This window comes from Neofelis nebulosa, chromosome 12 (assembly GCF_028018385.1).
Source record: "Neofelis nebulosa isolate mNeoNeb1 chromosome 12, mNeoNeb1.pri, whole genome shotgun sequence".
NCBI classification, from domain to species: Eukaryota; Metazoa; Chordata; class Mammalia; order Carnivora; family Felidae; genus Neofelis; species Neofelis nebulosa.
The window spans coordinates 81,868,959-81,891,835 of NC_080793.1; the positions used below are offsets into that span (position 1 = coordinate 81,868,959).

At 41.1% G+C, this 22,877-nt stretch overlaps 1 protein-coding gene across 5 annotated transcripts in view; it reads left to right on the forward strand.

Annotated features, from left to right (window-relative positions):
- TRPM3 (transient receptor potential cation channel subfamily M member 3) overlaps nucleotides 1-22,877 on the forward strand; it is a 796,659-nt gene that overhangs the window by 238,289 nt on the left and 535,493 nt on the right. The gene's annotated exons all lie outside the window — the stretch shown is intronic.

Below are 22,877 nucleotides of genomic sequence, written 5' to 3' on the forward strand. Positions count from 1 at the left end.
CATAGGTATATGTTCTCAAGAGGCATAAAATCTCAGAAGGGGGGAGAAATAGATAAATTAGGATGTGTGTGGCAAGAGCTAATCTGAGACATAGGTAGAGTGTTGAGGGAGGAGAGTGGGATGAAGAAGGGCAAAGGGATGGAAGAGACATTTGAGTTGGACCATGAAGGACAGGTAGGAGTTTGCTACGTGAGGGTTGGAAAAGACAGTATTTTGAGGCAGCAGGGGAAGCTTGGTCGCAAACAGAGAAACCTGAAAAAGTGAGTACCGTCAGGGAGCCATGGAAAGCCAGTTAGAGCAGAGCTTGCAAGTGAGTATGGTGGAACTCAAACAAGAAAGCTAAGGAAGTTCCAATGCAAATAATCTTATCTGCCAATAAATGATCCACAGCAGGTTGAGGGTTTGTGCCTGGTCATTAGTATCCTATGTAGCACATAGGTAATTTTAAAATCACATACCCTGAGGTGGACCCAAATTACATTGCCATTCCTATGTCTATTGACTTACGTGGCAGGACCAACCAGTTTTCATATGAACTAATCGACATTAATTCTCCACTAAGAGAGCTTTTTCTCTTCTTGAGGGGGAGGATGATAATAAGATCTGACATAACAATAAACTTGTATTATTTCTCAAGGCTTTTTCCTTTCATGATACTTAGCTTATGCTAGAGATGACACTTTACATGGGGAAAAGAGAGGGAGGTAAATTTTACTATGTAGAACCTATAGGGACTGTGTTAGTCTTAGAGTTTTTCTACAGATGTACCATATATGCTGTTCAGAGAAGAGGCCACCACTCCATGTCGGAAATGACAAGCTGAAGATGTTGCTTATTCAGTGAAGGGAAGCTGTACTTCTAAAGTAGAGTGAACCAAGTCAACAGAGGAGCTTATAAAGCATTTCAGGAGGGTGGAGTTGAGAGGAATTTTACAAGCCGGAGTGTTAGGGACTGACTGACCTTTATTCCAGAAATCAGGACACCAGAGAAGCTACTGCTGATGGAGTGACTTTGAGAAGCATCCTTATTAAAGTGGCACTGGCACAGATGGATCTAAAACCAGTTCTGGGATTACATGTTTAAGGCTTGGGGATGAGAACAATCCATGTCTTCATTTCTTGAATATGTGAAATGGGTCCCTTTTTTTTTCTTAATGGATACATGCACAACCCCCCCCCCAGTAACCTAAAAATAGCAATTTTACACATTTACTATTTGCCAAGCACTGTGCCTATTACTTGAAATGCATTATGCAATGTAATGTTTTTATGTCAATTTTAAGAAAAGAGTTTGTTACCAGCTACACGTTACAGAAGAAAAAAGCAAAGCGATAATGTCGGTAACCTGCCCATTAGCACAAAGCTAGTGAGCAAATTATTGGATTTATACATAGGTGAGGAAATGAGGTGGGTCCTAGGTCCTGGTGGAAGATCCTGGGGTGCCCTGGGGGGAGGGCAGTGCTCTGAGGTTGGCCTAGAGCAGGTCTGTGAGTGTTTGAGAGACCTGTCCTGTTTGCCTAGCTTCTGTGGCACTCTAAGTCCTGTCTCCCAGGGCTTGTCCAACTACAGTTCAGTGTTTGTGCTATGCAACATCATAATCATAAATGTCACTGCCATGTGACATCACAAGGCACATCCATCACAAGGATCATCTACTAGATGAAACAAGAATGGAAAAATCTATCATTGCTGACACTGTGATTACAGTGATAGAAACCTCCCTGGAGACCTGGTCAGCTTATGTATGTCGACTCTATAAAAGGGCACTGCTGTCATGTCGATAGGAGGTTTTTAATGAAAAGTCTCCCTTTTCCTAATCACATTGGAAAAGATTGAAAGGTTGACGATACTGGGGTTTGGCAAGAATGTGGGGGAGCATGTCCCCTCACAGAGTGCTGCTAGGAATATACTGGTCTGACCTTTGACATTTCCCACTAAAAGTGAAAGTGGGCATAATACTTATTCAGCACTTCTTCCTCAAGAAACTTATCATGTGGCTATACTTGGGTTTGTGCCCAAAGGGGGGGTGGGTATGAGGATGTTTATTACAGTGTATAATAGGAAAAAAGTGGGAAACAGCCTAAATGTTCATGAAGAGCAGCGTTAAACAGTGAATTATGATATAGATACATAATAGAGTACAGGTTAACTCAAAATGAACACATCACATATTGAGACATGAAAAGAGTAAATTGATTCAGAGAGGAGTATTGCAGAATCATGAAAAAAGTATGTTCTTTTTGTGATGTAAAACGTATATGTCTATGTATAGTCAGATTCTTGGACAGTGTGGAAATGATAAAATTAGGAATTGTCAGCTCTGGGTAATGGGAAAGCAGGAAGGGGAACTTTTGAATTTATTTTGTTTAAAATTCTTTATTATTTTGAGGGGTTTTTTATGTTTTTACTTTTTGAGAGAGTATGAACAGGGGAGGAGCAGAGAGAGGGAGGGGGAGACACAGAATCAGAAGCAGGCTTCAGGCTCTGAGCTGTCAGCACAGAGCCCAATGTGGGGCTCGAACTCATGAACTGCGAGATCATTCCCTGAGTTGAATTTGGATGCTTAACCAACTGAGCCATCCAGGCACCCCAAGTTTTTTTAATTTTATAAATATATATATTTTTAATTTTTTTTAATGTTTATTTATTTTTGGGACAGAGAGAGACAGAGCATGAATGGGGGAGGGTCACAGAGAGAGGGAGACACAGAATCTGAAACAGGCTCCAGGCTCTGAGCTGTCAGCACAGAGCCCGACACGGGGCTCCAACCCACAGACCGCGAGATCATGACCTGAGCTGAAGTCAGACGCTTAACCGACTGAGCCACCCAGGCGCCCCTATAAATACATTTTTTTAATGAAAACAAATTGTAGGTTAAAAAAATCACTTGATATTATTACAGGTTTCTCTAAGATGATGATGATGATTTTTAAAAATTTTTAAAGCTGGTTTATTTTGAGAAATACCGAGAAAGCGTGATAAGGGCAGGAGCAGAGAGAATCCCAAGCAGGCTCCACACCATCAGCACAGAGCCTGATGTGGGGATCCACCTTCCGAAACTGTGAGATCATGATGTGATCTGAAACCGAGAGTCCGACACTTAACCGACTGAGCCACCTGGGTGCCCCTCTGAGATGATGATTCTTTGTTTTCCAGTTTCATCATTGCCAGTCTCCCTTCCCTAGTTTCCCATCAATTTCTTGATGGAGTGAGTGGTGCAGTGCGCATGTCTGGTTAGGATGACCAAGAGCACATTCTTCTCTGTCCCTTGTTGTCCTCTGCTTAGAGTGTTGAACATCCGGGAGCATGCAGTGGGAGACGAGGTGAGCAAGGTGATGTTGGCCTTGTAAGCAGGAATTTCCAGGAGGAAACTGTAAACTCTGTGTTGAAAGACAATTCAGTTGGAGCAAACCCTGTAGAAACAAAGATTGTGGTGCCATCATACAGCCTCTTGAATGTAAATTGACTAATTAAAAATGAGGGAATAATTTAACCTGAAGTGAACCACAGTTTAACTTTCTCATCTATGAAGAAATTCACCAAGCACAATAGTACTGTTTTAAAGATAGCCAAAACCTTGTTTAATCTGCTCTTTAGAGCTCCTGTTAAAGATTTAGTGAGCTAATTATTGGTACGCAAATAGGCTAGTAATTATAAATCAGGCTTATCTTTTAATTAAAACTGGCCCAGTATGATGTGTGTTCACCTGATAAAGTATTATGTGCTATTATAGATGGTTTCTAAGAAGAGTTCTTAACGGGTAGGGAAAAGTACGTTGATGAGATATCTTTAAACCCCTGTAGTCTTCTCAGTTTTGCTCCTAGATCCAGTTGAAGGATAATGAGATGGTTAGATTCTTGCTAGCTCACCTTCATGTACAAAGCATCCATCAGACGGCAATACATGGGGGCAAATCTTAAAGGTTTTATGGACATTCAAATCTATTCTTTACGTTACTAGCAAATAACTTCTATTATATTCCTAATTAGGAATATTATCAATTTTGGGGAAATTCTAACAGATTTTGCCCCTAATCTTGGTGTGGGCTGAGTGCAGATTGCCATGATTCATTGGTAAATTTTTTTCAGACAGAGTCTATTGCTGGACATAAATCAGTTGCCTTTCCAGAGGATAATTTGCAAATGAAATGGCTTGGAGATAGAAAGTTACAGTAGATATAGAACTTGCCCTTAAAGAGTATGTAATCTAAGAGCTGACAGGATATGCATTTAAGGAGAAATAGAGGCTGGGAGGCTTTAATAATCTGAAAACTAAGATGTTTGAGAAGAACGATTTTTCCCACAAATGTGTGACTGTGATGCTTTTCATGCGGACATGTTCCAGTCTCTGCAAAAGGCTCTTGATACTCAGGGTGGTCACCGCGCCCAAGGAAGAATTCCCTTCTCTCTGAGCCTCAGTGTCTTGACCTATAAAAATACTTAGCCTGGTGTACCTAATGGCAAGGTTATGCAATGAGACTACACATGAAACATGTAGCATAGAGGTTGGCACAGAACGATGCTGAAATAAATGTGAGGTCTCATGTAGTGCCTCTCTGAGTTGTACAGGGCAGAAGATTGCTCCATGAGAGTCTTTGTCCAAAGTCTGCTCTCATTAGCGTCTGAGTAAGAAAAGACTTGTCTACATCAGTGACTAGGTTTCTATCTCACCTGACCCAGAGGAGCCGGAGGCAAAGATGGTTTACCTACTTCTGAAACAAACTGTTGTTTTTTATATTATTGTTTCTGTTTTGTTTCGGGGGGTTTTGGCTACTCTATGTGAACATACGGATATCTGGAATTTCTGCAGGTTGAAATCTTTGCTTTCCATCTAGGGACAGTATGACACTTTTCAGGGGTGAATAGTAGGAACAAAGGATAGAAATGAGCAGCCGGGGCCATGCTCAGTTTTGTGTACCCAGGGTTGCTCTGAACTGATTGCTTTCATAATGTCTTCTTTCCTTTCATGTACCAGTTAGATACGGGGTTTTATTACTGTAGTTAGTCGATTCCCCCTAGCAACTTTTCTGCCCCAAAGAGTTCCCTATAGTTCATCCAAGAGCACAATCTTTGAAAAGTCACTTGGTTTCTCTGAACATGCACTTTGCTCACCAGTGCATGTACTTGCATATCTACATGTTAGGACCAACAAACTTTTGTCCAGTCATCCTGTGTCTTGATATTTGCTCTTTTACTCTGTGTGTGCTGACAGCCTATTTCTTAGTTTCCTCATGATTTTTATAAGAATGAAACAAACCTCTTCATTAATGAGAGATAGGACTTACATGCAAATTCTTCCAGAGTAAGCAACACATGGAGTTAAGTTTGGATGAGAGTGCAAAAGTTGTCAGGTCCTTGCCTGAGAGCAGGGTCAGAGACGGAAGTGAGCATTAGGAGAAAGAATGAATCAACAGCAAGATGGAAGAAGAGGCAAAGGCTGAGATGGCTTGATGAGAATTTTTGCCTTCTTCATAATTTTGCCCAAGGCTAGTTGTAGGTTAATACTTCACAGCAAGAATATTGTCTGCCTGCTCGGTGCAAACACAAAACACAAATAGCCTCGCTGCAGGAAACAGTTATGGATTGGATTGAAGGCTAGCAGACGTCAGGAGAGGCCTAGGCCACATTCATTTTTCAGGACCTCAGTAATTTTAAAAGGAGAAGAAGGAAACACTAAGCCAGGTCACCATAACCTCGTCTAAGTGACCGTGTTCAACAAGTTGATGGCTCTTGCACTGAGCCAGAAAGTTGTCAGTGTAGATTTGAGACCTCTGCTAAGAATGGCCATGTGTCCAAGTGGTCCTCTTAAAGCCCCCATCCCTGGTCCTGGCATAGATTGATACCTTTAGTTAGGCTTTGATTTATTCCCACATTCCCACGTCCCCATGTTTGAGATCGATTATCCTTACGTAATAGCAAAAGCTCATTGCAGGTGTGTTCTCAACTTCTGTAACATCCACACACTGTTGACCTCTGGAAGACAATCCCCCAAAGCTGCTTCTGGAGGATTACATCAAAAAGCTGGCTACCTGTCTAGCCTGAAACATGTTGTGATATTGGCTGAACTAACAGTATGAATCGACATATCCAGACGAGGGTATGAGAGAAGATGTGGTAAAACTGCAGTCCTGTTGCTCACTATTGGTCAGTGGGGCCCCAAATGGAATTGCTGTTGAATTATCTATACTGTGTTCAGTGGTGGGCATATGAAGAAGGGCTTAAAGCCGTCAACTGTGTTTCCTTCTATTCCTTAGCCCATATTCCCCGTAGTGGAAACCTACTCACACTTTTATTTTAAATTCCCCCTTAGGTTAAACTGTGATGGGAATACTTGTTAAAGAACAGAGGACATGGAGAAAATTATACCACTTGGATCATTCATGTTATTACTGTGTTCAGGAAGCAGTGTTATCACCTACAGTGATATGATAGAAGCTCCAGAGGGGAAGGTTTTCCTAGCGGTGTGTATTTGGATGTGAAAGTGTTCTAAATAAATCTATCTAAATTGTAGAATTAGCATGAATTTAATAAGCAAGGCTTAGAGAAGAATAGCTTTGTATATAATAAAAATATTCTGCAATACAACTACGGTTGGCTAGGGCTGTTTTTAGAGGCATTTGCAGGAGAAGGAGCTGATAAGTGTAATAAGATGGGAAATTGAAGAGGAGAAAAGATACTTTGAAAGAGACCGGATGGGTAGGGGCAGAAATGCCTCAAGGATCACTACACTGAGGAGGACTTCCAGGAACAAGATGTGATTCGAGTGCGTGGTTTGTCTTCTCTATTCTTCTGTATTTATTTAAAAATTGTTATGCTTACATATTTCTTTTGAGAGCAAGAGCCCAAGGTGGGGGGAGAGAGCATAAGCTGTACCATCAGCACAGACCCTGATGCAAGGCTTGAACTCACAAACTACGAGATCATGACCTGAACCCAGATCAGGAGTCTGATGCTTAATTGACTGAGCCACCTAGGCGCCCCTATTATTCTACTTGACCTATCCTTAGTGTGGCGGAGAATGAACAGGAGGTGCTGAGAGCCAGAACTATGGTCATTGCAATGGCCTTAACCTTGCCAGGTCCATTGACCATGCTGATCTAACTGGGCATGCACTACTAAGTCCTGGATCACAAACATCTATTTGATTTTGGGTCTCCCCCAAATCATGAAGGATGGATAATCAAGTACATGCATCTAGATACAAAACCCCTACTTAATGCCTTGCCAGGTATAGTCTATCTGTATACAGCCAGATTGCTGTCTTTTTCACCCCACTTGTGGAATGTGTTAATCATTCCATTCCTTGGGGCACCTGGGTGGCTCAGTCAGTTTAGTGTCTGACTCTTGATTTCCGCTCAGGTCATGATTTCACAGTTAGTGAGTTCAAGCCCTGCATCGCTGCTGACGGTGCAGAGCCTGCTTGGGATTTTCTGTCCCTCTGTCCCTTCCACATGCTCGCTCTCTCTCTGTCTCTCAAAATAAATAAGTAAACTTAAAAAATCATTCTATTCCTTGACGTGCTTTTAAATTTTGCAGTAGTGAGTGCTTTTAGTAATATAAGTAGGGTATTGTACTTTTTTTGTGTTGTATTTTTAAATCCATCAACTGGGGTGCCTGGGTGCCTCAGTCAGTTAAGTGTCTGGCTTCAGCTCAGGTCATGATCTCGTGGTCCATGGGTTTGAGCCCTGCATCAGACTCTGTGTTGACAGCTCAGAGCCTGGAGCCTGCTTTGGAGTCTGTATCTCCTCTCTCTGTACCTTCTCCATGTGTGCTCTCTCTCTCAAAAATAAACAAACATTAAAAAAATTTTTTAAAAAATCTATCAACTAAGATTTAAAGTGCAGAAAAAAATTCCTCTTATAACAAATTGGCTCATGTATGTTTTTGATACATAGATGTGAAGTCAGGACTGTTTTCTTCATGGAGGTCTACTTGTCATATTAAAAATTAAAAAAAGAAATGATCAGAATTTACTTGGTTGTATGAAATTACTTAATGACTCAGAGGAATCCAGAGTCCTTTCATGGCGTTGGAACCCTGGATGGCTGCTCTTTCAATTGGACAGGAAGTATACATCTCTAGGGATGCCTGGTAGATAAGCAATATTTCTCTTACACATATAAACACCAATAATTGTTCCCTTTCCTAATAATCTCTTCTATGACTTCAACTTAAGAAATATCTCTGCAAATGCTAGTTTTAGGAGAGAAAAATATTCAACCCACACCTCAAGTGCCTATTATATGCTTGTGTGGGTCTGGTAAAATATGGTTCATATATTTAAAAAAAAAAAGCTAAGGGACACTTGGCTGGCTCAGACAGTAGTGCACATGACTCTGGATCGTGGGGTTGTAGGTTCAAGCCCCCCACTGGGTGTAGAGATTAGTGAAAAAAAATAAGAGCTGGGCATGACATGCAAAAGATACTTTGGAGCCTGTATCAGGTAGAGGCCATTGTTTCCATCTTTCTTTGTCTGTGGAGCTTGTCAACTATGCAGATTCCCAGGCCCCTTGATTCTGGTTCTGTATTTATGGTGTCGGTCTGGAATTTGTATTTTTACAGACATAACAGGTGATTATGATGCAGGTAGTACAGGAAACGCAGAGGGAGTGATCTTAAACCTGTGCTTTTTGCCACGGTAGATAATTTTAAAAGTATTCAGGGCCAGACATTTGCACAAAAGCCGTGTCTAGGGTTATTTGCCAGCTAGTTGAGTTACAGCAATCAAACATGAGTGAATGGTGTGGCAGATACAAGGACACAGAAGGGGAAAATGACCTAATGCTAAAGAACAATGGTAACGTTAGCATCCTTTGTGTGAGTTTTAAAGAGGAAAAACTGATCTGTCGAAATGGAATAATTATAGTGTTGACCTCATATGATTAAACAGGAGTTTATAGTAAAAATACTTCATAGTATTTCACGTAGCATCTGATAATAAGATGTTTAATAAATGTCATGTATTCTTAACACTTGGTTCTTATTTAAGCTATGCATTTCCTGTTTGTTGCTTTATTTTTAGTACGGTTACCCTGAAGGCTTGGTTTATCTTCCTGTCCTTTGAAGAACTAGGTTTTCTCCAAATCAAGAGAAAATAGCAGTTGCTGACTCCATTATTGATTTTAAAAATAAAAAAGGTATTTTGATGAAAACAGAAGTTAGAGTTAAAAAATAAAAGGCTTACACACTTTTCCTAGTAGGGTTCAAAGCTGTAGAAGGTGGTGGTAATGCTAGATCATTCTCCACACGATTTGAAAGAGAACCTTAGAGAGGCTGAATGGTGAATGACAAGGGATTGTTCCTTTGTTCTCTGGAAGATAACATACCTTTCTTTCTCTGTAAAGAAGGAATATTAAAGGCAGAGTTAAATTAATTTTAATAGAAACGAATGTAACTTCTGAAGCATCCTGGTCCTCGAGTAAGGTCGGCCTTGTCAACCCTCTGTGACTAAATCACCACGATTAAAATAAACACAGTAGAGCCTTCACGAACCCTTTGCTTTTATTCTAGCAACTTAATTCTCACAAGACTGAAAGGCCAAACCTTTAAAATGGTACTTTTATTCTATAATTAGAAGATTGAGTGTGCCAGAATTTGGGGAGGGAAGGAGGTGTGGGGCCTCTTTATGACCAGTATTAGTCTTTTATTTACTCTTAACCTCTTAATGTTGGGATTTAGATGTTTTCAAATCTTGCTTTGTACATGAGGGAAATGCCTTATGATGCATGCTTTCCATTTCGGTAAAAATGTTCAGAATTCTGTAGGCTTCAGAGAAAGCCTGTGGCCTAGGACATCTTCCACCCATCCCCACAGCAAACTCACCACTAGTTTCCTTGGGAACGTTATATATAGCCACACAGCCTCTTTCTCTTCTGTCCAATAGGGCATGTTTTCAGAAATTAATTTGACCTCGCAATGTCCGTTATGGATTCCCATGTGAGGTACTGCAACTCACATTTCTTACTAAGTACAGAACTTACAAGGTACAGATTCCTTTCTAGAAATGGGGTGAGGCCACGACCCACACCTGAGGGAATGAAGTAGAGGTTAAATTCCTTTTCACATGAACTGAATTTCACCTACATTACAAATGATGTCCCTCTCTAAGAAAGATGGATGGTAAGGCTCTCCCCTTGATTGTGTACGATAAAATCGATTATATTTTTTCTGAGAGAGAGATTATTTCCAACATAGTAGTTCCAACAAAGCAATTTCCTGCAGTGATGAACACCAGCGTCCCAGATGCATGAATGCCATATGGTGGACCCTGCTGCTGTTGTCAGGTGAACCACTAAAATTTACTTTCTATTTTGGGACGCAGATTTGATTAGGAAGTCTGATGATGAGTTTAAAATTTGGTTGACACAAGATGTTGATGAGAAAATATTCCCTAATGGAAAATTCCCCAAACAGGACTATAGGTTGCTTATGTTTAATTGGTGCGTCAAGTAAAGTGCTCCTGGATCATGACGGATAACCGCTATCCTCAGCTAAGTCCTTATCCTGCCCTTCGGAAAAAGCAGAGAGTCTGGTTTTCACACTGCCTTGCCTGGCTTTAGGACCATGTTATTTCACAGTTTCAGTATTTACTAAATAGATGGCATTGTCTTTAAAATTCGCTCAGAATCACCTAAACTCATTAAATTCACCAGAAATAGTGAATTCCCGGTTTTGTTCATGGACTATGATTTTGGACTCGGTTTTGAGTAAAATCAAGAAGAAGCAACAGGAGGTACTGGAAGCTTTACAATTTTGCTGGACAAAAGGGATGTCTGACTGGTGACTGTTACCTCTCCTGAGGATCACAGAAGGTGATGCTTCTTGCCTTTTCTCCCCCACCCCCCTTTCTAAAATTTGAGTGTAGTTGACCCCCAGTGTTACGTTAGTTTCAGGGGTACAACATAGTGATTGCACAGTATACATTATGCTATGCTCACCATAAGCATAGCGACTATCTGTCACCATACAACTTTATTACAGTACCATTGACTGTATTCCCTTTGCTGTGCCTTTTATTCCCATGACTAATTCCATAACTGGAAGCCTGTGTCTCTCTCTTTCACCCATTTTGCTGCCCCTTTGAACAACCAGCACACCCTATCAACTCTTCCATGTTCAGTCTGACTAGACCAGCCCAGTCTCTGTCACATTGGAGCCAAGCTAACTTTTCCTTCCACGAAATGTTGTGCTGGGCTAAAAGAAGTAAGGAAAATAGAAGTTGGGTATCTTATAGAAACTCCCGTTTATCTAGTTCATCATTCTAACGCTGGAAATTTCTATCTGATAAAAGTTTAAGCTATCCTCTTAAAAATGTTTTTGAGCAAAAGTTAATTTTGAGAATCTAGGTTCTATGGCAGCCAGAGTGTCACTGAGGGAATAAAATAGATTAATTACCTTGACTTCGTAGAAGTAAATCCTCTGAAGTAAAACAAGCATCCCTTGCCTGTTGGGGTTTCAGAGTGAAGGAAGCAAATATTTTTAGCAGATTGGAGCAGCCAGGAGAAAGGGCTGATGATTCTGATATAGTGATGGATGCTAGGACATTTGAAAGTTTTATTTTCTTGGAAAATATTCTTAGAAATGGAATGAATATTATAAAGTTGCTATTCTCTCTTCATGGTGGTATTGTCTCTTAACTTGACTGTTCTTTGGTAATAATTCCTTTATATCCTATATTCTAAAGACTAGTACCATAAAGATAATATCCTAAAGGAAATACAGCCTTAGATGTTTCCACAATGTAGAATGAATTGTGTTTTAAAAATAAATCTATGGCATACATTTGCAAACGATTATTGAATCTTGAAAGCCTTAGATGTGGACACATCTGAAATCTTGTTTGACAGGGGGCCTTATTGAGTAATAATAAATGATGCTGAGTTTGAACAAAAAACTAAATTGCCCATGTTCTTAGAGTGAAATTGTATTTTGTTTTCACTCCCCCTTTCATTATATTTATGTTTCTAGCTTTCTGGAGATCTAATTGACCTGTAACATTGTGGAATTTCAAGGTCTACAGCATGTCGATTTGATACACATGTGTGTTGCAAAATGATCACTGTTGTCACATAAGCTACCACCTCTATCCCATCCTGTGGTTACCGTTTCTTTTCCCTTCCTTTGATTTGCAATTGCCTTGATGTGTAAACTCCATCCAGATAGTTACTGTGTATTGAACTACTATGAGAAACATTATGTTTATGCTACCTGAAACAAAGCGTGTTGAATTTATGTAGCCGCTTCTATTATATGCTCCTTTTTCTTGTATTTTCCATTGCAAATATGTATAACACAGGCATAAGAACTCCTGCTTGAAGTAGTCTTAGTCTTTTCAAATGCAGTGATACCTGGTAAGTCGCACTTCCCGCATTGCCACGTTTGCCATTGTGTAAGTTTGTTGTGTTCTTTGTACAGTGTAGCTGTGCGATAAAAATCTTACTGAGAAGCAAATAAATTCCAAAAACTACCAAGTTGAATATTGCTTACACTTCTTCTAAGTTGAAGATCCTATCTTGGTTGAGTATAAAACATCTGTTGGCAAAGGCAGGTTCATTAGAAGCATTTTTGTTTTAAACTACCCTTTCGACTGTTTGAAAATACAGTCTTTCTGTAGCCTAAGGAAAGTAAGGCAAACAAAATGAAAACCTCATAAAAGTCAATGTAGGATAACCTTTTATGACACTTCTACATGATTAAAAACCAAGCCTCAGTGTGCTAGTCCCAAAGTCAGAGGAAGCAAGGCTAAAAATCTAAACACTCAGTGAAGATTGGGGTCTGGGTTGAATAACTTCTGGGATATTTAAACGATGAGTTGGATCTTCTTGCAATTGAGTATTTGTGGGAAAAGTTAGATTTTCCTAATGCATGAATGACAAGAATCGTGTGTGTGAGTGAAAATTTGAGTGAAAATTTGGGCATTCAATGTGTTCGAGAAGTATTTTTCTTTGCATGCCGTAAAATCACTGATTGCTTTTCATATCTTCTCCTGGCTTAGATTTTTAAGGCCAATTCTACTCACGTACTTTACCATTTGATGGTTTTGATTTCTATGTCAAAAGCCAATCAGATTCTTCCCTCACCTGACTTGTATGGCTTCTCAGATGCGCTTCACCAGCAGTGCAGCCCTGAATACAACTAGTGTTGTCTTGTTTCAGAGATCTCTGTCCGGTCCTCTCAGTCTCTGACACTGCTCTCTGGGCCTGTGACCACAGAGATCAGTCGTCACTCCAGCCTGTCTGTGGCATCTTCATCACTGACTGCCTTCCAGCTCATCACACACCTGCCTTTCTTTAGCCTCCATTCTTCATTATATTAGAGATTTATTTTTCCACCCACAGTTCCCTTGTCCTGTGATCTGCCTCATAGTTTCCCCATATGCACTGCTAACACTTAAACTGTCTCAGCTAGTGTTCTCAGCTCTTCTCCTCAGCTGCTAGGCTCAGCTGCTAGGCTCCATGGGGGAGAAGCATAGAATCACACACGCCGAGGCCATCCACGTTCACACCAATTTAGTTTGGTGATGAATGTCGCCCCACAGGCCATTGACTTCTCTCTTGTGCAAGCCTAAACTAACTCTCCCAGAGGCTGCTTGGTACCTCTCTTCTCTGACTCTCAGTCCTGCTTTCCCTCACTTGCACGTTTATGGCAAAGATTGTTTCACTCTGGCAGGAGATGCTCTGCCTCTTTGGTCACGTTCACCTCCATCTGTCGTTCCTTCCTGTCAGCGCTCTTCTCCCCAACCCTCAGGTCTCTGGAACTCGCCTGCCTGCCGTTCTCCTGTGACTGCTCCCGGCCTTTCAGGGCCCTCCTTGGCTCCCAATAGCCCCAGCTCCTCTCTCTGCCAGTTTTACAAGGACTAGCTCTCAGTGTCTGACAATAAAACAGCTTGTGCTTGGCCTCGCCCGTCCCTTAGTCTTCTCATACTTGTCCTCTGTCCCTCCTAGAATGTGTGGTCCTCACCCGATGGCTCGGTTACCTTCAGCAGTAACATCTTTTGATGCCCCTGGACTCTGGCTGCTAACCTTGCTGAACCCCGATTCTGTTCAATAGTCCTGCACTCTCTTCTCTTACCTGATGGCTGCTTGTCTACTCTTCAGATTCTAAAGAATGTTTTTAAAAAGTTCATCCTTGATAGTTTTCCCTCCTAGTTTTTTGGCACTCCCCAATTTTTTTGTTTCTTTGGTTTCCCCCTCCCCTCCCCTTTCTGAGAGAGAGGGAGAGAGATCATCTTAAGCAGGCTCCACGATCAGCACAGAGCTGACCCATGACCCTGGGATCATGACTCGAGCCAAAATCAAGAGTCAGTCGCTAAACCAACTGAGCCACCCAGGTGCCCTGGCAAGTACATTTTCATTTCAGCTGTATTTTCACGATGCCCCCAAATGTACATCAACACAAATCTCTCTCCAAAATTACAGTACCATTTTCAAAGACCTTACTTGATGTTTCAATTTAAGTTTCCTACAATGTTTTGCATTTTTCCTTGTCTGTGATTTAATGAGTTACACTTGCCCAAGACCTTTCTCCTTTGGCATTCCTTCCTCAGATGCTTTTTAATTTCCAAATTTATTTTAATTTTTGAGGAAGAAATACAACCCGGTAGAAACATACTCTTTTGGTCTGGTGCTAAAATAATCACATGCAAAGTCAGTTAACACTTTCCCAGATTTTGAAATATTTTCTGTCATATAAGGTATGTTGTATTGCAGATGATTACTGAGATCTGGTTTATCTTGGAGTGCAGTGAGTGTGGTATGACTTTATTTTTAGCAATTTCTAATGCAAACCAATGCCCAGATCTGGTCAATTATTTGCTAATCAAACTTGTTGTCTTTTTACAAGTAAAAGCTCACAAGTAAGAATAGTAATTTCAAGAAATAAATTGGTCTTCCTAGGCAGTACATCTAAAAACAAACTAAAAGTTGACTCAAGCTATCCTGCAGCCATTTCAATATCATTCTTACCTTAGACTAAGGTAGAAAAAAACGTTTGGGTGATTTGTGATGTGCTGGCCTCCGAAGGTTCTTTACTGGCAGGTAGTGATCTGTCTCCCGCAGTCCCCCCCCCCACCCCCACCCATGGAATTTCCCCCAAAGAAACCACCTTCATCAGTACACAGCTCAGCTCCGCTCAGTCTTCTTCCAAATGCAGGGGCTGTCCATCCCAACTACATTTTTAGAAAAGAGCACTTGTGCAAAGTACAACTTGTTTCTTTCTTCACCACCAAATAGAAGACTTAGGAGGTAAATGTACTCCCTTTTCGTATGTGTTCTGTGGGGGAGGAAAAAGTTTTCCTCCAGCCTCTTAGGCTCCCTGGCTGCTTCTGAAAACTAAACTGGGCAGACTGTCAACAAGAGAAAAGCTTACAAATGGATTTAATAGAAGTTGTACTTGATACGGGAACCTTCACAAGAAAGTGAAGTCCTGAAGAAATAGTTGAACCTAAGTGTTAAATTTTTTTCTTTTAGTGTTTATTTTTGAGATAGAAACAGCATGAGCAGGGGAGGGGCAGAGAGAGAGGGAGACACAGAATCCCAAGCAGGCTCCAGGCTCCTAGCTGTCAGCACAGAGCCCGATGTGGGGCTTGAACTCACAAGCCATGAGATCATGACCTGAGTCAAAGTCAAAGGCTTAACTGAGCCACCCAGGCACCCCTAAACCTAAGTATTTGTTAATGCTAGGTTTGATGAAGAGTGTGTAGCCACATAGAAGTATTTTAGGTCAGGGGCGCCTGGATGGTTCAGTTGGTTGGTCAAGCGTCTGACTCTTGGTATTGACTCAGGTCAAGATCTCATGGTTTGTGAGTTTGAGCCCCTCGTCGGGCTCTGTGCTAACAGCACGGAGCCTGTTTGGGGTTCTCTCTCTCTCTCTCTCTCTCTCTCTCTCTCTCTCTCTCTCTTCCCCCCCCCCCCACTCTTAAACATTTAAAATAAAAAGAAGTATCATAGGTCAAAGAATGTGAGGTAAGATACCTCACATGAGGATTTTGTGTCCTGTTCCAGGGGAGATGTTGTATCAGTGACCTGCCTGCTTCTGCTCTTTTCTCGGACCCCTTCAGCTAAAAGTACCCCATATGCTAAGGTGCATATCTTAAGATAGCGTGTCCTGAACTCCATTGATTCAAAGTACACCTCATTTATTACTTGTTTCTCTAGTTGTCCATATTATTCTGTAATTAGGAAAGGTTATTTTCTTTAAAGTTTTTTAATATGTATTTATGAGAGATCATGAGTCGGGGAGGGGCAGAGAGAACGAGGGAGACACAGAATCCGAAGCAGGATCTGGGGTCCAAGCTGTCAGCACAGAGCTCAATATGGGGCTCAAACTCAAGAAGCGTGAGATCATGACCTGAACCAAAGTCGACACTTAACCAACTGAGCCACCCAGGTGCCCCAGGAGAAGTTACTTATAATGCTTTACTGAGGAATATGGGTGTTTGGTACAGGAGGATTTTTTTTTTTTTTTCAATTGAACAGTGCGTGCAGAGGTTCGGAGAGTCTGGGGCAATGTTAAATGCACGAGAAAGAGGTAGAAATATTGAAGGCATAGAAGAAAGACCAAGGTAAACGATAAATACACTGCCTCCGTGTATTCCCAGAACATGGGAAGTTCCAGTAGGAGGCTGGGTGATGGGCCTGGAGGAAAAGGAACATGTCAAGTTAGGGATTCATAAAGTGTGCTTGGAGAAGGGTGTTCTCTCCTTCTCCAGTTATACTATAAAACATTGAGGAAAGTCTGTGCTGCTCACTAATCCTTTTCAGCGTGAGTAGATTTCTTTCTGGGAAACTTAAAGAATCCTACCTACTGACAGCACTCATAAAGGATGCTTGGTCTGTGTTGCACATGACGGTGTTACCATTCACTTCTCCTCAAATGGCCTGTGGAGCTCTGTTTTTTTATTCATACTCAGCAGCAGCATATATTCATGGTGCATATTTGTGTTCAAGGCACTGTGGAAAATGCAGTTCTGAGAGGACGTACGTAAAGGCTAGCTAAGAAGAGAGAATAAAAAGTTAGAAAGTAAAGTAGAACATCATGGACAAGTGGGTGGTTCAGTCTGAAGATTTTCCAAGGAGGGGCAGATATTGTGGTTTGGGATGGGGGTAAATGCCCTACTAGCTGTCATGGTGTTTTTTCTCATGCCCATTTACTTGTTACAAAATGCCTTTGCCCTTAAGATATCTCTATGTACCAGGTCCTTGACCTGGTATCCTTGACACCATTTTTAATTTTGAGTTTCTTATGCTGCACCCTAAATCAGTCCATTTCTGTGAAGTGAGAAGCAGTCTATTTAGATAATCTGTTTAGAAAATTCCTTCATGTACATCACGTTCAGTAAATCTGGGCTACAATGAGGAAACTTGGATTGTTTCTCTCTGAGGCCCCCTAATTAAATATATGACTCACTATTTGGTGGCAAGGGTCCTTTAAGCATGCCAATGATGAAATTATTAAAGGCATTTATTCTATTTCTTTTTTTCCTTTTCTAAGTTCCTGTACAGGAATAAGATCTTTCCTATTCTCTCTTCCCTTTCTCTTTCCCAGTTTCTGTATGGCTAAATTCTACTTTTTAACTCTATCCAGGAGCTTGTAAGAGTCCAGGAGTGATTTCCTCCAAAAGCCTTTTGTGGCCCCAAACTAGTCTCAGATGCTGAAACTGCCACATCGCAGAGTTCTAGAGAATACCGCTTCCACTGTATGTGAATGGCACCTCCTGGATTTGTGCAGTTCACAGCCTGAGCAGCAGTATATATCACCCTTGGGTACTTGTCCCAGATAGCCCAATGTTTTCCTCCACTTCAGTACTGTTTGTATTTTTATCTCTATCCCCTAACACATTGTATTTTTAGACACAGAAACTATGACTTAATTCCCGGCCCATAGTAAGTACAGAGTAAAGGCTCATTTTATTAATGAAAAAGAAATGAAGCTGAATAGAACTTCTTTGCAAGATTAATACCCCAAGATGAAAGAGCTCAGCTTATCTCCGAGTGTTGCAGCATATCCTAACTCACAGGCTTAGCAGTCCACATTTTCTCCCCAATTTTGACTCTTGATCCAAAATATTGGAGTTTCCATTTCTTCAGCCTTAGACACTTCTGACCCTCTGAGCTTCTACCCCTTTATCTTTGTATTTTCTGTCTCCTGTAACCTTGTGCATTGGCCATTATCACCTTATCCCCCAACTCATTAATTTAATGGAAAGAATATTAGGGAACGTTTTCAAAAGCCGACCCCCTTGAGTTTTCCCTCTGGGGCCTGTTCCCTCTTATTTCTGTTGTGTACCTCCCCCCATTCTCTTCCATAGCTGCCACCCAAAATTAGAAAATCAGCAATAAAGGGTTGAGTTTGGAATCTTACATCACCATGTGATATATTTCTCTTCCCTGCCTTTTATCCCAGTGGGAGAAAATATCATAGCTTTAACAACATCAGTGAAGGAATCAAATGTTTGTTTAATTGCAACTGAACATGGGAATAGAGGACTTGCCTCTGAATAGTGTTTTTTCCCCCCTTCCTATCCATAGTTTTCAGTTGGCACCCTGATCCACCCTTGATCATTTGTCTGTTGCATATCCGTAACGTTCACCTACATACTCTTCCTGCCCAAGGCTGCATCTCCCAATCTCCTCTTACACTGAATAAATTGTGGGGGTCCTGTTTCCTGCCATTGGTGAACATGAAGAGCAAGCCTTGCAAACTGGAGGCTTGAAGGTCACATAAGACTCGCAGATCTGTTTTATTTGGACAGCACACTACTTGGAAAAGTTATTCTTTAGTCAATACATGAAAACTGGAAACTTCTATGTAAAAATTAAGCATTCTAGGTTTTCTTTAAAAAAAATCAGACTGGGGCATGTGGGTGGTTCAGTAGGTTGAGTGCCCGAATCTGGCTGAGGTCATGATCTCACAGTTTGTGAATTCAAGCCCCACATTAGGCTCTGTGCTGACACCTTGGAGCCAGGGGCCTACTTCAGATTCTTTGTCTCCCTCTCTCTCTGCCCCCTCCCTGCTCACATTCTGTCTCTCTCTCTCTCTCTCTCTCAAAAAATAATTAAAAAAAAATTTTTTTTTAACGTTTATTTATTTTTGGGACAGAGAGAGACAGAGCATGAACGGGGGAGGGGCAGAGAGAGAGGGAGACACAGAACTGGAAGCAGGCTCCAGGCTCTGAGCCATCAGCCCAGAGCCCAACGCGGGGCTTGAACTCACGGACCGCGAGATTGTGACCTGAGCTGAAGTCAGATGCTTAACCGACTGAGCCACCCAGGCGCCCCAAAAAATAATTTTTTAAATAAAAATAAAAAAAATCAGACAGCCCATTCTACAATGTAGAAATCAGGAAGGACTTAGTAGCAGTTCTTCACGTGTACACGTATTCATTTCCCATAGACCACAGTCCTCACTATTCCCTATTGTGTCCCAGATGTGGAAAAGCCCATTGAATGCTACCATTCATCTCTACTCTTTCATTGTATTCTTTTGTGGTGGGTAAATAGTTCCTTTGTCAATTATAGGAAAATGAGAGATGTCTGGGGAGTGCAGCTAATTTCAAGCAAAAACTAGAAACTGGCTTCTTTCTTTGCGTCATCGAAGCATGTTCTTATACATCAGATGCAAACAAAAAGTGTGCCTGGAGCTTGAACCAGACATCATCTCTCATTTAAGACCGTTTCTTGTAGACATGGAAGTATGTGATCATTGAAAAATAGTAAGAGTGATCTTATTGTTGAAATAATCCCAACATCCCAGGAAGTAACTCCTTGCCAGTGGCACAGGATAATCCATGTGGGAAAGAAGGTCAAGGTGTGAAAAGTAATGGAGACACTGGAGTTACACATAGTGGTGAAGTGAGGCTCTCACTGAACCCCCCTGCAACTCCAGTTGTTCACGCACTAGTCACTGCACCCTTACCCCCTCCACCCAAGTGGAATGGAAGGCTGCATTGAGAGGACGGATAGCATAAGAGCCGTCCTGATTTCCTTCCTTGATACTAAGATGTACAAATGAGTGAAAAATAGACCACAAGGAGAGACAGCAGATAAGTAGCCTCTTCAGAGTCAGTGTAGGCCATATGCCATTTGGAAACAGAAGTGTCTGGTGGCTTCAAAGCCAGACAAATAATATTGCTAAAGAGAGTACAGTGATGGGTGGTATGTCTTAATTTGGTTTTCTTGCTTATTAAAGTAACGTTTTTGGCAATCCATTTTTGTAATCTCTGTAAGATGATAATAACAGTTTTTCCTCTAAATGAAGTATGTCATAGTGCACTTATTTTCAGCTTCAGCAAAAACAATTCCTTTGTCTATTTGTCATGGTATTATCTAGCTGCTGGTAAGATAACTGTGTACCTAATAAAAACTATTGTTTTATTTCCTTTATTCTCCCACATCCTGCCCTCCACTTACCCTTTCTAATTTCTCAATTTTTTTCTTCTGCATAATGCAACTAGAACGCTGCTAGATTTTTTTTTTTAAATTACGTTGTCATGATTCCCTCCATAATAGGTTTATTGGGAAAGTCGGGTAAATCTCATAGCTCAATAGGGAAAACATTAAAAAAAAACAAAAACTTGAGTTGTACAAGAGGTGACATTACTGGGGAGTTTTTAACTGGAACTTGAGCCATGAGTCTATGGTTCCTAGGATTCTGGAAACTGCTAGTTACATGCAATACGAGATTGTTGAATTTAAGAATGCATTGTTATTATATGGAAAAGCAATCTCTACGAAGAGTCGAAAATATGTCATGAGAGAAAGACTTGTGGGTTTGATTTTTGGGGTTTGTTTTTTGTTTTTGAAGGGGGAGTGCAGTACAGGAGATGTTTGGTTGTTTGGTTACATGGACAAAGTGGGTATTACTCTGGAAAGTTCACCCTTGTGTTTTTAAAGTCTTCTAGTATAAAATTGGAGGATACTAGAGGAAAATGACAGTGAATTTTAAATAAAAGGTATGTCCTTATATTTCCTAGTGGTCTTAAAGAAAGCCATAGGATGGAAATAATGTAAATAGATGGGGAAATTATCTATCTAAAGTAGGTCCAGCTAAAATGAAGATGTCTTTTTCAAAATTCCACTGCTTTTACTCCAGTCACAGACTACCAGCCCAAATGGTGTTTTAATCTTAAAATATAATATACCACATATTTAACTTGATTCAAATTTTTGAAATCTTAGCTACAACAAATTATCCTTCCTTCCTTGACTGTTTTTATTTGTGGACCAGTTGGTCTGTATATGTTGGAGACAACTTCAATGATTCTTGCTAAGTATAAGAATGGAATAGTAAATGGTGTTTCTGAATCCCTTCTACCATTTACCTCATTTTTCTAACAAAATAAGAAATTGAAATGGTATCGACAGTACCTGGGATATTTCCAGGTAATTTTCTATAATGTCTTTAATCAATTCCCAGTGAATGGTTCCAAGTCATTTGTATGAGACTTCAGTCTGTGAAGCCCATTATTTTACTTTGTCACTCCCTTAAATAGTCAATTTCCAAATGTTTTATGCTTGATGATATGGCTAAGTTTACTTTTAGATCATCAAAGATGTATTTAAGTTTCACTTTTTAGCCACTACCTCGATGGCCCATCAGTCCTTTTAATTTTTGTCTTCAAGACCCTTTCAAAAGAAGATACCAGCATAAAAGCATATTTTCATTTCTTTAGTCACAGCTTTCAACCTATTGTTTTCTGGTCCATTTTAACCAGATGCACTAACTCTAACTCTCTGGTCACTTGGAGTTACTATAATTAGTCTAACCGTGTTGCAACTCCAGGGTCATGTCTGATTCAAAGTTCTCTTCCCTTTCTCCAGATAGGGGCTATGATATTGGCCACTTGGACTTTGGTGAGAAGTGGGGTAGGTGGGGGGGGGTGTGTGTATGGCTTCTAGATCCTCATTCCCTTTTCCCTTTCAAGGTCTACTCTTTTGGAAAGGAAGGGAGAGGAATAGTAGAGGCAGAGCTTACCAGAACTAGGCTGTTCGGTTTGTTGTTTTTGTTTTTGTTTCTCTCTAGCTCTGTATATGCTCTATGAGGGGAATGGTCTCTGTGTAGATGGTTTGCATTTGTAGGGGAAGGTCGTGGGAGGGTGGGTAGTGAGGGCTTTGTTCATCCCCCTGTTGGTGACTATAGTTGCTCACAACTACTGCAGAGGAGGATACCTAGAATCCTTTGAGTCCATCTGGAAGACTAGGTTTCCAGTTCCTTCTTGAGGATGGTACTTCCACACTCCTTGCTGCTCTTTCTCTGCCCCCCCCCGTTCCTTCTTGTGGGGCTACAGAAATCATAGGAGTTCTCTTCTGTGTCCCCATAATGGCGTCTGGGACTTTAGAAGGGGGTTGCCGCACCATTCTTCTTCACAAGTATTATGAGCTTAATCCTTTTAAGACCTGCTGACATACTTTGAAGGCCTTTCTGCCTTCTGATAGCTCCAGCCCAGAAATAGGTACCAGGTTCTGTCCTATGTCTACCCCACATTCCGGGAGACAGGTGTCAACCTCCCCTAAGGACTTTCTCACTGTGCTCAATTCCAGCTCAGCATCAACCTGCCAGTTTCCCTCACAAACTGCTTGTTCACTGAGTCTCCTCCTCCCCTGAAAGGCTTGGCTCTGGAAACAAACGGTTCTTGCCTGTTAGGTTTGGGACAGGCATGGGTAGGGTACCCTCTCACCACAAAGAACGCAAACCCATGGAATTTAAGGCTGCCCTTGGAGCTCTTTCTTCTTTGGTCTGGGGAATAGAGCGCAGAGAGAAAGGTTGGTGAGTGAGGAACCCTCCTGACTTGTTAGTACAGTTTTCTACACTTTCTGCATTTGCCAGAGTCCCACTCTACGTGCTGTGAGAATGTTCGTGTGTATCTATGTACGTGCATGAT